The sequence below is a fragment of the Cygnus atratus genome, chromosome Z, assembly GCF_013377495.2.
Source record: "Cygnus atratus isolate AKBS03 ecotype Queensland, Australia chromosome Z, CAtr_DNAZoo_HiC_assembly, whole genome shotgun sequence".
NCBI lineage: Eukaryota > Metazoa > Chordata > Aves > Anseriformes > Anatidae > Cygnus > Cygnus atratus.
Genome location: NC_066396.1, coordinates 4227 through 19226, shown reverse-complemented (window position 1 = coordinate 19226; position 15000 = coordinate 4227). Strand labels below are relative to the sequence as shown.

General features: G+C 44.9%; 2 long non-coding RNA genes across 2 annotated transcripts; both read left to right on the top strand.

Moving 5' to 3' along the window:
• Positions 1 to 929: 929 nt before the first annotated feature.
• LOC118254599 (uncharacterized) lies at positions 930 to 4578 on the top strand. Its single transcript, XR_004780697.2, has 2 exons — positions 930 to 1545; positions 2131 to 4578. It is a non-coding gene; the product is annotated as an uncharacterized LOC118254599 (long non-coding RNA).
• Positions 4579 to 7962: 3384 nt separating this feature from the next.
• LOC118254598 (uncharacterized) lies at positions 7963 to 13593 on the top strand. The gene is made up of 3 exons (XR_004780696.2): positions 7963 to 8155; positions 10353 to 10486; positions 11413 to 13593. It is a non-coding gene; the product is annotated as an uncharacterized LOC118254598 (long non-coding RNA).
• The last annotated feature ends 1407 nt before the right edge of the window (positions 13594 to 15000 follow it).

Sequence of the window (15000 nt, the reverse complement as noted above, 5' to 3'; positions counted from 1 at the left end):
TTTCTTATGGTAGCCATGAGATTCCTGTAATGAATGTGAAGATCTGGCCCATGTTTCTGAACAAATCCTTCTCCAAAGCGGGCAGTAGAACCAGGAAGTTCCTTCCTTATTCCTGGTGTTTTAAGGGGGACAGGAGAGGAGGGGCCGGTTACTGAATATCAGTAATCCTTTTTTCCATCCTGGTAACTCCCTATACTTTGAATGGAGAAACTAAAAGAAGGGTGGATTTCTTAAGAAATCATCTTAAATGATTTCTTTTTTAAAGTGTGTATGTAAAATATGTATATCCAATTCCAAATTCCATATATCCATATATATATATACATATTCCAAGTGCTTAAGAAAGCATCTTAAAATGCTTTGTAATTCTGTGAAAATCGAAACTTTTGGAAGAAGTGCTTGGAAAGCTTCCTTTCACCCTCAAATGTCGTAGGGCTCACCAGATCCTGTTATTAAGGAGTCTTTCAGTGCAGATGTAATGTGTGAAGTCTAATACTCTACTGGAGGTGGAAAGGGTGCGTGCATATTTGTGTGTGCGCTCACATAAATAACTAGGTGGCTTTCAGTAATTTGGATCGCATTCAAAGATTTTATCGTGGGTACTAGGCTGTCTTAATAATTGTGCATGGAGGACTCCTCATCACACCTCATCTGAAAATGGAAACCCACTCCTTTAAAGGTCATCTTTCCAGGCACAGAAAGCTTCCCTGCAGTCCACCCTGACACACAGGAAAACACCCAGAGACTTCCAAATTACACAAATTAGCAGTTGAGAAAGAGAACTATCCCTTCGAGCTGTTTTGACTACATGAGCTCACTATTGAGCTCACTGTTTTTTGTTTTTTTCCTATTAAGGAAACAGAAAATGTTTCTTAATTGTAAGAAATTTCTTCATTTCTGTCCTGAAAATGACATTTTAATTCAAATACAGTAACAGGGAAGTGATGGTTCAGCAAAGAGAGAGCAGAAAATGGTTCATTGGACTGAAACCTTCTTGAATTAGCAGAGACTGACAGCCTTTTCATTTGAGAAAATACTTGCCATCATCAGTCCAGTTACCAGTGGGTTGATGCTCACTCAGAAAAACATGATCATATCGCTGGAAGCATGAGCAGAGATGCCAAAGAAAGTGTGAATATATAGTGCTCAGTAATCTCTCACACATCTAGAAATGCATCTTCGTAAGACACTTCTTTGTACAAAGATCCATCGACAGGATCATAAATTCCTTATATACGTAATGAACCAAAAAACTGTCTTGGATCCTGCCAAGCAATAGATGGCATAGGTTTCTCTGTCATTATTCTCAGAAAAATGCCATCACATTTTTCAGAGGTCTCAGCAGGGAAGTCTAAGACCCTGTGACTATACAGCGCCCATGAACGTGTCCTTCAGCCTGCAATGCTGTGAGCCCTTGGATATGCCAAAGAGACCACATTCCTAGGAGACGGGAAAGAAAATGGAAAAAAAATTAGGCCACAGTGAAGCCTTTCTAAAAAGTGCTGGGGGAACCATTGCTTATCGTGATAGTGACAAACTTCTGAGGTATGTTGTCTTGTACTTAGGAATTCTGAGCAGGAATGGAAGTGACTGTATCCGTAACTGAAGTGTAAGATACAAGTACGTCTTAAACAAAGAGAAGTCTGCAATACTGCAGACTATAGGCAGCACTTACCTGCCTAGGCTCTTCCCATCTTAATGATTAGTCACTGATTTTTATGTGTATCCTTGCGAGCAAGCATATGTACACAGACCCAAACTACCGTACCTTTCACAATAGACAGGCATATGCTGAGACAGACTGTGCTTTTTTTGAAACCATGCCACAGCATTTTTAGCACAGCTTTATAAAGCTTCTCATGCAAGTGAAAGGCTCACTCCTTGTTAAGTAGCATGTCACAGGAAACCAAGGAAAGGAAAACCACTGTGCACCTCTTCTTATAATTTCCATTTATCAAATCTTTAGCAATATTTTTACTGATAACTCTGTTTTGTCTCTACTAGGACATCTAGAAGTAGTAAAATCATTTTTCTTTTTGCATGAAGAGTATCTTAAAGTGTACCGTAGCTTTAAAGAGACAATTAGTATTTTGACCCCCTGTTATTAATTCCTTAATTTCCCTGTTGCAGCCTTGAGGATTCTCCCTTGTTCCTCCTCCAAGTCCAGGAATCCATGTATGAAGCGTATTACTTAATTTCAATTACAATGTTAATTATAGAAGACAAGCGGTTACTGAATCTTGCACCATAATTAATCAACCTGATATTTACTTACTACATTGTTCCTACCGGATTAAGCTGTAGCTAGACAAGCAGGGCAAGGAAAGTGAGCGACAGAAGCATTATCATGGCACACTGCCTCCCATTGGGAAAGTTCATCGTCCTTCTCAAAGAGACGCCTTCAGGGATCATGTAATTTGAATTCCCTGTGAATTTGGTGTCATCTTAGCTTGACCAGCTCTGGAAGAACATATTAACCTCCCCTTGTGATTTTCAGAAAACCATTCTAATTTAGCAAGTAATTAAGGGTCACATGTAGGATAAGGAGCTGGATAAGCTTGGATTACGCACAGGAAGCTTTGTCTCCACGGCAACCCCGGCGGAGAGCTGCTGGCACCGGGGTCAGGCCGTCACTGAAGCCCGCGCTGCGTTTCCACCTGGTGAGCCAGTGCTGGAAACAAACGCCCACAAAGCTGGTCATCGCCAAAAACTCCGGGACAAAGGCTGCAGCCAGTGGGAGTGTTCTGCCGAGCGAGGTAGAGAGAAGTCCACGACAGTGACGCTTGACAGACCCCGTGTCTTTGTAAGCTAAAATTTCTTCAGTCATCATCCATGGCTTTCGCTCTGCGTGAAGCAGCCGGTGTCTGCGCAAGCTGCTGCCGCTAACGCTTGGCCTCCGAGCCCGACGTCAGCCTCTGGCTGGCTGCGGGCCGTGCCCACGGGCGGCAGGGCACGGGGCACCCCAGCTCAGGGCATGACGCCCCGTCCCAGGGCTGCAGGCTCTCGGAGACAATCTCCTAGATCTGTCGGGGCAGGCACGGTGGGTTAACTCCACAGGCATGGCTAAAATATCCAAGCAGCTCGTTCGGACACGTACCTTTTATTTTTAGGTTTGAAACCAGGAAAACAACGTTTTTCTTTCTCACTCTGGAGGAACTTTCAGATTTCTATCAAATTTAAAATCAACTCCCCTGACTTCAGAAATTCCTTGTTCTCACCAGCTTTTATTTCTATGAAAATATACAGGCTTTCCAGTGGAAGAGGCTTTTTAACAAGCAAATAAGTTAACATTTTCTGTTAACATTGCTTAATGTAAGAAACATTAGGGAATCCAATTATTGTGCTATAAAGCAGCATTACTGAAATATTATAGGGTTCAAAGAGTACCTATTTGATGACCTATTGGATATGAAATGCTTTCTGAATTCGTTTGTACCTTAGCTATCTCCTGTGATCTGTGAGGGAAAGAACCACGCAGGTTTTTTTCAAAGCTCTCTTCAAAACAAATAAGCATTCTCTACTTTTTGCTAAAATCAGATGACATTGTCATACTATCCATTTTAACAGTTGGGCCCATTCTTGGATCTGGAATGCAGGTACATCTAACTTTATACCATACTTTTTGTAAATGCGTCTCCGTTGTGGATATATAAATGAGGACAATTTTTATTTCACCTTCTCTCTGCTATTTTCATGTGCAGCCTTTGTTTTGCAGTAGACCACTGCTGGCACTGCGGGAATTGAGACACTCCACTCTCTCGAACATGTACATTAGAACTTGCCATAAAAAGAAGACTGTGATGAAGGTGAGCTGAGAACCTGTCATGTTTGTGGCGGCCACTGGCCCCAGCGAGTCTCCAGTGAGCGTTACGTATACTGCTGCTCACAGAAAACTGACCAAAGGAGAGCACTGCAAGGAGGAGAGATCTGGAAAACACAGCTGTCAGTAAAGGCACACTTCTTACATCAGTAAAGATTAGATGAAGGGGAGCACACCACAGCCCATCAAACATAAAAATGGTTCTTTTTTAAAAAAAAAAAAAAAAAAAACAGAAACAAATTTACCTTCTGTGTCGACAAGTAACTGTTAAAAAGAATAGTGGCTTTAAATGAGTATTGGTTTTAAACAGGAAATTTTGTATTTGTTACAACTGCAGAGTACCTGGAGAGAGTGCTGACAAGGCATAGCATCTCTGCACAGGCTTTATTGGGAAAAGTGTCTGTGCTGCAGTGTCTGCTTGGCACTATGCAGGACAGATCATCTCTGAGAATTCCTTCCTTTCTATCTGCTTCCTGTGATAATCCTTGCTCTGCTTTATTCTTCGTATTTCACAGTTCCAGGCTAAAAAAAGTCACAATAGTATCTAATTCCTCAAGTGGTATTACCAGGACAGTTAAAGGACTTCAGCAGTGTTGTTAGTAATAATTTGTTTGCACGTAAAAATGCTGTACAGACTGAGATAGGGACAGAGAACATTCTCTGGTTATTTTATTATTTTATTTATCGTGCTACATCTTTGGTTCCCCTGGCCTGGACTAACATTAGAGTTTCTAAAATAAAGTATCCTTGTTCAAACATTATTATGATGCCATTTTGTTGCAGAAAATGTTCTGTGGCTCTTCTCTTGGCTGCAAGTTGTCTTCCACACCTTGTGGTGCATGGTATGCTGTTGCAGGTGATTTCTGAGTGAGCTTAGGCAAAGCTTCAGCTGTGCTAAAAATTGCTTGGAAGTTCACTGGCATGAATTTATCTTGATATGGAACAAATAAAAATATCCTGCCTGACTTAACAAAGTTCAGGCTGCAAAGTAATTTTTGTACCTATCTTCATATTAGTCATATTTAGTATTTAGGCAGGATCAGAATCCCAACACCACTGAGATACAAGGAAAACTTTTAGCTTAACCTGATTCCTGGCAGGTCTCAATTCAGCATCTGATCTAGCAGATGTACCAGCCAAAATTTTACCAAGGGTAACAAGTGAGCCCTAGGATCAAGTCGGACATTCCACAGCTTAAGTAGTGAGAAATGCGCAAACAAGGTTATGGTGAGGCTTTGTAGCTCCCACATGGCCCTCAGATACTCTTCAGCAAGCTGCCAACTTCCACAATGGTTCCATTCCAGCCCTTTTCTTTTTAGCACTTTAGTTAAGGAAATACTGTTAATGCTGGTATTCCATAGTAAAGGAAGCAAATGATTTTCACTGTGCAGAAGGCTTTGTGTTCATATTTGCTCCAGTTCCCACAGCAAGTAGCAGGCTAGTTAGCAAAATCATGAGTATGAGGTAAAGGCAAGGCACATCCTCCTCAGCCACCAGTTTAGGGATGCCATCACAGATTTAAAAAATGGCAGGAGACACCATTTGCTAATTATTATTCCCAGATCAAAACTAAACCTTAGAAATAATGCTTAGTCATAAATTAACAAACATTAGCCTAAGAGCGTTTGTGCTGAACTGACATTTCCAAAGCGACCAATATTCAGGAAGAGACATTTTCAGACTTTATTGTACAGAGCAGCGGAAAGAAGGATGAGGAAGGCAGGGAAGTTTCACTCACCTGCCTCTCCTGTGCTACTTGCTTTCCCTGGGGACATTACCAACGGCAGCAGTGACAGGCAAGTGGCTTTTCCACATGAGATGCTGTGCCACCGTACCGGGGATACAGAGGGACAGCTGACAAACCCCCTCTCAGGTCAGAGATGACAGATTTGTCGTCCACTGGTGGTAGGAGCCACTGGCTCAGGTTCACCTGTGAGCTGGCCTGAAGGTACACCAAGGAACCAGTCCCAGCAGAAACAAAAGGTGCGACGCTAATTACTGGTGTGATACTGTCTTTGCCGTGTGACATCTGCTCCATGCACTTTGCAACCATTAAACTGTTTACCACTTCTGCAGGAAAAGATAAGGCTTCCAGACCCAAACCTACCAACAAGGGGAGGTGGTTTAAGACACCTTCATCTCCCTCATTAGGTGTAGTAGTGCTGTACGGGCCCCCAAGCTGCAGCTGGTGAGGCAACAGCCAGAGCAATAACGCCACCATCCAGCAGGACTGGGAACACTAGGAGCTGCGTAGAGACCTCGGCTCTCTTGCCTCCTTGTTCCTTAGGACCAGGATCATCTTCACCTTCAGAGAATTAAGGTCATTCCTATTTAAATGGGTGCACATGCTCATTAGGAAGGGAGGGGGCCTGGGAAGCACCTTGCAGCCAGGCAAAAAGTAAACTGGAGGAGGAAATGGAAAGAGGGTAAGGTATGTTTAAGGATTACATCTTGGCATGCACAGCATGTGATTTTACAACCCATGTCATACTGGTTTGGGGTAAACCAGAAACTATTAATCCCATGGGAAACACAGGAAACCCAAGGGACTACCTCCTGCAAGCATTCTGTGAGAACACAGCAGGTAGCAGTGGTGAGAGTGTAGATCTCTGCAGGCACAATCATACCTGCTGTGGAAAACACATGAAGATTTTTAAGTGCATAAATTAGGGGCATGGGGAAGAAAATATATTTGCTCAATTAGCCTTAAAGGGAACCAAGGTGGTTTTTTTTAGTTCTGCATCTTTTGGGGCTTTTGAGAGCAGAGAACTCCGCTGAGCTTTAATAGGTGGATGGCTCTAGGAACACGTTTAGAGGAATTAATTGTAACTTCGTCCACTAGAAAGTTTCTTTCTACCAGCCAGCAAGAAATCCTTCGTTTTCATGACAACCAAAAGAAAAGCAAGTGCCCATGCATAAGATTGAACAGAATCCTATTTAGAATGTGAATAGTGGGACAAATTACCAGACATAAACACCTCCCCATGTAACTGGCTGTTTGCAAACTAATTGGTTTTTCCAACTGCTGAGGGAAGAAAAAAAAAAGGATAAAAGTGATGAAAGAGGGAGCCTTGGCTGTTAATTTCTCCTCAGCATGAATAGACCATCTGAGTTGTCTTAACAAAAGATGCATCACCTTCTTGTATGTTTTATAGTTTTATCTGCTTCGTCCTCTTTTTTTTTTTTTTTTTTTTTTTCCAATGTGAAACTGTTCAGCCAAGAAGTTTTGAATGATTTGGAGAACTGGCTGGTGGTACTGAGCCTGTGACAGAGGGGACAAACTTGTCATCATCGGCCAACTTCTCTCCGGAGCCCATACATATGACGTACATGTGAAAAATGCAACCTTGCACCTACTGAAAGATCATACCACATGTCTGTGTAGACTATATGTAAACAGATTCAGAAATGGCAGATTGTTTTCAGCAGTGATGTTTGCAGCATCCCGTTCAGATAACTTGCAGGATTATTTTTGCCTGTTGCCAGGCAACATCAGCAATAGACCAGCTGCTTTTTGTACATTCTCGCTAGGACTCGGAATACTTTCAGTAGCAGGGAATTCCAGAATTGGTGTAGAAATGCCGGAGGCAATATCAGCCCACCTACAAAATAGGTGTAAGATGCAGACTACTCAGCATCACTCAAAGCCTTTTTTAGGAAATGTGTATGGATATGGCAAAACCGGGATCTAGGAGCTCCAGATGCAGTTGTAGTTAACCATGCAGCCGCTTGCAAGAGGTTTAACACTATGTACTCTAATCAAAATACTTTGCATAAAACCGGCCAAAAAAAAAGTAAAAAAAATAAAAACATGCAAAGCATTTTGAAAAAAGGGTATTTATCTTTTTCTTTTCTTCACGGGGTTCAACATATTTAGGGTATTTCCATGTATGAGTTGTTACTGAAAATGACGTCCGAGTTGTTAATTGCATACCCTATTTTAAATAGCAAAAGACCAAAGTTTAAGTTTGCAAAACGCCGAAAGCCGAAGCAAGGAGAACGGCAGCATGCTCGCCCCCAAGCAAGGGCCCCTGTCCTTCTAAAGGGGCGCTTGCAGGTGAGCGTGACGCAGCTGCTCGCGCCTCGCTTTACGAGGACAGCGAGTTACTTTGAACCAGCAACCTGCCGTGGTTTCGGGGCCCAGCCCACCGCGGCAGCGCCGGCACGCGGTGCTGCCGCCTCGGCCTCGCCTGTGCCGCGCCGGGCCCCGCCGCCGTGCCCAGGCGATGCCGGCCTCTCCCGTGGCCGGCAAAGCGGCGGGGGACGAACGCACCCGCCTCGCCTGCGTTTTTCTGCGTGAGGTGTAAGCCGCCCCTCCGCGGCCTCTGTCGGCGGGTAAGAACCACCTCTGCGCGGTCCCCGCAGAACGGGCCTCTGCGGCCCCGCGGCTCGGCCCGGCCCCGCCGCGCACCCGGCACCCGCCGCAGCCCGGCCGTGCCCCGTGGCAGCGGTGCGGTGCGCGGCGAGGGGGCGAGCCCGCAGCCAGCCGCCGGCGTGCCCGGGCAGGGCGCTGCAGGGCCGGGGCGAGCGGTGCGGCCTGGCACTGCCCCTTCCTGCCGAGGCTCAGGCCGCGCGGAGCTGTACCCAAACTCAGTCACGTCCCCTCAGGTTTTGGCCGCGGCAGCGGGAAGGCATGCCTCCGTATGCGCTCGTGTGCTCATACGAGGCGGAGGGGTTGCTTGGGTTTTGGGTGGGGGGTGCTAAGCCCTCATTAACTCCACTCACGCTGTCTTACTCTGTTTGCCAGTGCTTAAGCACTGCTTTTTAGAAAAGCAACCAATTAGCACCTCATCAGCTCCAATTAGAGGAGACAAAAGCAGTGTAAAGATAACTCAATGAGAGGGGGTGGCACAACATCATGTAATCTCTTAAGACAGCAGTGAGCATTCACTGGGCGAGCTGTGCCGGGCCTATTCACCTTTTTTTTCCTCTCCTCTGGATGCATTTAAGACTTTTTTTTTTTTTTTTTTTTTTTTTTCTGGGAAGCCGGGCCTCCCACGAGTCCCAGAGCCTCTCATTCAGGGCTACCTGTTTACAGCTCACCGAACAGAAGGACCTAAACAATCCTATATTGTACGCCTGGTGCTTCCTTAAACTTAGGCCTCCACAATGGCATGTTTTCAGAAGCTGGGCAGAATAAGTTAAAGGCTGGCTTTATACTCATTAAGTGTTCTACTTGTACTGTCTTCTAATTACATGGCAGGGCAACAATGTATTTTTTTTTCAATGGAGTTCTTTGGAGCAGTTAATTTGGTGCCTGTACTAAATGCCCCAAAACATTAATTAGTGTGGAAGGAACCCTAATTTCCTCCGTGGCTTTCCTCTCCATTTACTTCCCTTGTTTTCACATAGGCTTGGATGAGCCTCTATAATGAAATTACCTCATTAATGCCTTTATTCTTGCAGAGTAACTCATTCAAGATCTACCATTTAGTTTTAATTTAATGCTGTCAAAAGCAAAAGGTGCATTCATGTCTTTGATTAGTGCTTTTTTTTTTCCTCTCTAAAGAGTGGACAGATTTAAATTATTAAGATGGCAAGTAGTGAGTTATAATTGGATACAAGCAGCACTTCAGTGAATATTAAATGCTTTCAAAGCCTGGCCTATGTGGTCTGCTGACTATTAACTGTGTCCAATGAGTTATTCTGTGGGTTTTGAATTAACGGCACCTTAGCTACTGTGAAGCAAATTAAGTTTAATTTTGTTTATAAAAAACAGCGAAGTTGCATTTATCAACGTGACATTTAGTTGTAGCAGAGTTTGGTTTTTCCCATTATCCTGTACTGACCTCATCACTTGGTTCCTCCTGCTAACGCAGGGTGTCATCCCATACGTCACAGTCACGCAAAGCCTAGCTGGAGACCTGTTCATGTATGGGCAGCAGGATAGAACCTTTCATTTGCAAGAGCTCCTCAGTTCTTAATATTGTCAAGAAGAAATCACCCCAGCCACACATGACCACACTTTTTCTTTCCTCCACACTTGTGTAATACTTTCCAGGCACCAGTCTCATAGTATTTTTCAGAGGTGGGTACAATTTCACCTAAAACAGAACTGAATTAAAAAAAAAAAAAAAAGAGGGATGTTGAACACTTCTCTTCTGTGGTGTGTGGAAAAAAAATGAATGTATTTTCACAGCAATGATTTTCTATACTGATATTTGAGGCTGTGGGTTTGTACGGAAACTCTCCGTGAAGGTGGTGGCCGGGCAGGGGCTGTCCTGGATCTGCATGGGCATCTGTACCCCACGTTGTTGCAAAGAAGCTTGCCTTCCCCATGCCTTTCCACCTTGTGCCGAAGGGGTCATTTCTACAGGCAAAAGTGTGATAACGCTAATAGAAAACTCTGCTGCTCCGGGTTACGAGAAGCTGGATCCCAGGGTACTGAGGACTACCAGTAACTTCAGTACGTTTCAAATTAAGCGTTTTGGCGTTAATTTTTTATTAATCGTTTAATGTTTATATACAGATAAACAGATGCGAAGTGCTATGTTTCTGTAACAATGAGGATTACTGGTTTGTTTTGCCTCAGGGAGGAATGTAGCGGAATCCTTAAGCAAACAGAAGTCTTCCGGTTTTTGGTCTTCAGGAATACTGATGTTTCCACAATACTGGGCTTGCCCTTTGAAGCCATACCAGGAAGCATGCAAGAGAAGCATCTTTAGGGTGAGATATTTTAGAGTTATGATTTGGTATAAAATTTCAGTCTGGTTTTAACTGCTGCTCGGCTTTAAGGCCTAAATTATGACAGTAATTTCATTCATATTTTTATAGATATGAGTAATTCCCACTGCAGTTTTTTGATTCACTTGCAGGCACGATCAGAATCTGTTAAAAGACTGCATGCAGAGTACAGTGATACAAAGTATGTCTGTTGTTAATCGTGAATGCACACTTACAAACTGTTTTCATACCAGCAAGGGAACGAGCAGGATTTAACATCTGATACTTGATCTTTAGTTCTCTCTCTTCTTTCTCCTTTCATTTTTACAACTCATGTCACAAAATAACAGAGATGCACTCAAAAAAATGGGCATGTCAGAAGACTTGAGCAACCTCTAGTCTGCTTGGCATGTGTGTGTTGTAATTTATTGTGTGGCTGCAGTGCTCCCAGAGGTCAAAAATCAGAGTCACATCCATGGGGACAGAGCCTCTGGAGGGCTCAGAGCAGGTGCAGGTGCATCAGCTTGCTCACAGCCTTGTCTACTTGTCCAAGGCCTTCAAGTTTTGAATACTGCGAAATGTAGGGGAGCTCTCCCTTGGCCCCTGTTCCACCTGCACCCACCTGCATAGTGAAAAGTTTTCCATATGAAATAATTTCCTTAACAAGGAAAATTACTGTATTTTCAATTCGAGCATTAAATATTATATGGTGATTTGTTATGATAAGGTTTTATAGTGCCATCAGTTATAAACCTATCATAGTTTGTGTTCTACATATTATAAATATTTGATATATTTATTCCATAGTATACATTATATTTGTACAAAATACTGTACAATTATTATATTGTTGGTTTTGTATTATTTAAATAATTCAATATAGTTACATAAAATTATTGTAGGAGTAATCAGGTTACCTTTCCCCATAGAGTGCGTATGTTCAGTTACCACCTTGTGTGAAGATGTGGCTGAGAAGGCTGTTGAGGTGGCTGAGGAAAGAGAAGGGGACTGACAGGTGTGACCCTTGCAGTGCCATGCAAAAGATCCCTTCTGCTGTCTCCCACCCTTTGCAGCACTTTGGGACCAGCTTGTTTGGCCTTCTGGTTCAGAAGTTGTGTCGGCTACATCTGTGCTCCAGATGAAACAGCACCAGGAACTGCTTTCTGCCACAAGGCCATTTAGCACAGGTTGGATAATAAGTATTTCTCTAAGCCATGTGAAGGCTTCAGTCCAGGGATTTTTCTCAGTGTAACGTACACTGCCAAATTTAGGCTTCTCCTACCGTCCAACAGCTTTCTCCCCCAGGTCCATGTTAGTCTACTGACTGAAGTACGTGCTCAAGAAGCAAGATAACCAGTCCAATTATCTCCTCAATCTACAGGAAGTACACACATTTCAAATTATCACACCATGTCTTTTTAGGAGAAAGGGTAAGGAATGGTTCTTGCCATCCACTTCTTTCCTTTTGAAGCAGGGCATTATGCAGAAAAAGAGCCAGAGAAGGCAGACAGGACCCTTGTGCTGGGAGCTGGAGGTGCATTTGGTCTCTGCTGTCTTTGTATTTCATGCTTGTGTGAAAAAAAAAAAAAAATGTACTAGGAACAGAGACCAGGAGCCAGGAGTCTTCTCTCCAGGGCAGGTGTCCTTGCTGCAGGATACCGCGATTGTAGGAGTCACCTAAAGAGCTCAGCCTCTGCTCCATCTGGTCCAGGGACTATCAGACGTGGACAGCGGCTAAGGAGCCCTTTCAAACGAATGAGTAAGTCGTATGTGGTGAACCCAGTAAATCTGCATGGCTGCATAGTGGCTCAGTGAAAAACTGGGCTCAGTCTGAGTGCTGATCCCAAGCCACAGCCTGAAGACACTGTAGGACACACAGATGGAATCTGACACGTGCCTATGCTCAGGCAGAAGGCTTAAGTGGATGTATGAGCAGCAAGAATCACAACCAAAACACACTATGAGGATCGACTGAAGTGGCAGTTGACATACATTTTCATGCCTCAGCAAGTATGGAACAAAAAGCAACGACAGAATCTGGGTATACAGGGCAGGCACAAGGAGATTGGCGAGGGGAAGGTGTACATAGAGTAAAAGGCCAGCAGAGCTCTGAGGCAATGGGCCAGGCACGGAGGTCTCCAGGGAAGCTTGTGCTGCACAAAGAGCTGGGCTGGCCTGGCTCTGATCTTGCTGGTCCACAGCAGGCACCTTGAGGCTGTGCTTCATGGCACAGACATGCTGTGTTAGGCATCAGCCATGTACTCCCTGACAGCTGCTGCGCGCTGTTAAAGACCTTAACACCTTTGTGCTGGTAAACTGCTTGTGAGGCCACGTAATGAGTTAGGTGAAGGAACTGAGGTTAAAAATAGCTGTTTCCCCCTTCTTTGACAGGTTAATTTCAAGTTCCCTGATGCAATTCATTGCACTGTGCCACCTGTCCATGTACTAGCACTGTTGGGCAGGAGGAAGCAGAGAAGGATGCGATGAGATCGCATGACCACTGAATCATACAATGGTTTGGGTTGGAAGGGACTTTAAAGATCTAATTCCAACCCCTCTGCCATGGGCAGGGACACCTCACACTAAATCAGGTTGCTCAAAGCTCCATCCAGCCTGGCCTTGAACACTTCCAGGGATGGGGCATCCACAGCTTCTCTGGGCAACCTGTCCCAGTGCCTCAATTTCATCCTTATATCAAATCTAAGCCTACCCTCTTTTAGTTTAAAGCCATTGAGTGGCTAAGATGAAAGGATCTTTGCCACTGATGGAAATGCTGGCCTCTCCTTGAGTAGGAGACAGTGCAGAGCAACTTTAAGTAAGCACATGCACCTGAAGAGCATGTCTTTACCATCCATTTATGAAGAAGGATTCTTAACAGAGGCAGTCAGTTTCAAACTGGAGAATTAACTACACAGTGACGAATGATTGCTGGTCAGAGCTCTTACACTCCAGGCAGCGAGAGTGTTAAACCAACATGGCCCATGCAGACGAGACTGCAGTGTGTGAGTGCCCCCTTTTGTTCTAATGAGACTTTGAGAGCTGTAAGGGAATCACAAGAAAGGTGTCACAGCGCTGAAAGGTGACTTTTACAGCTAGCTGGAAAAGTGGCCTGTAACAGGGGAGGCTGACAAAGCCAGGAAGGTGGCTGACAAAGCCCTGGTACTGGAAGAACAGTACAAGGAAAATCAAGAGACATCTGCAACCACAGGGCAGAAACGTGAGCAAGCAGAACCTCTTTCTGCATTATACTGGAAAAAAAAAAAAGTGTAATATCAACAGGCTCTAGGATCATGCATTGCTCAGGCATAGCAAAGAGTCTGAGGTGGAAGATCTCTGTCACATAGCATAAGAGCACAGAAAACGCCACCGGGTCTGACAAAGCCAGGCGTTCTGAGGGGACAACAGGCAGTTCTGCCTGCGGGCGCACACGAGCCCAGCTGTTCTCTACAGCTCTGTTCCCTGTGTTCCTTGTCCTCTCCAGCCTCTGGATAGAGGTGGCAGGGAGTGGAGGGGGCTGGCTGCACCCTGTGGGGAGGGAGCAAGGAGCTGCAGGGACAGCAAAGCTGTCAGGGTACTGGGGCTCCTATCACTGAGATATCCCATCGCTGAGATATCCCATCACCGAGGTGGGTAAAGGGAGCTAAATGCACTGCCAAACGTCCTTCTTAGGAAAGAGAACAAACTCAGATGTTCAGAATGAGTGAGTAAGGTGTCAGTGCACAGCCTGCACTTTGCTCTCTGGATCACAAGAATCGTCTTAGGTACACGTAGCTACCTCTGTCTGCCTTCCACCTAGCAGGATGCCCTTGGAAGGTTTCTAAAGGCAGATAAAGTCCTGCCCTGGCAAAAAACTTTCCTTTTGTCTGCTGGAACCCCAGACATCCCCTATGCTGCGTAATTCAGAGAGATTTTATTACTGCACGGCGTCCCTGCGCTGGTGAATTCCTTCATGTGACCTGGGGCTATGCAGAACACCTGGTCAAGCCTTTTATTCAGTTTGATCAAAAGAGCCCTGACACAGACAAGCATCTAGCTGAATGAGCGTTTCACTATGAATAGCACAAACGTTTGGATTCAAGCGTACGTTAGCAGCAATCAATTGAAATCTTCATAATGAAGGCCTGTGGGAACTAAAGGTAGATGAAAGAACGGGAAAAGATTCTTTGTGGCGCTAGGCTAGGGTATAAAGACCTGCTTCTTGTAGGCAGGTCAGCTGCGTTCTGCACAGAGCCAGCGACGTGCGGACGCGGGTATTCTGCCTGGCCCCTGCGTCGCTAACGTCAAGGCGGTCGTGGCAAAAGCAGGTTGAAAATTCCCGTCACCTACTGGTGAACACGGCGCAACGGCCCAGAACCGGTAGGCTGAGCGACCGCAGGAGAAGACTGATGCAGTACTTTGCCGGGGAGCGCTTGCCTTCCCTCGGGCCTCGTTTACGCGTCTGCGTGTGAAATAGCGAGGGCTACCGGAGGCAGCGAGCGGAAGCGATCCCTCTCCTGACAGCACCAGCGGGCACGGCA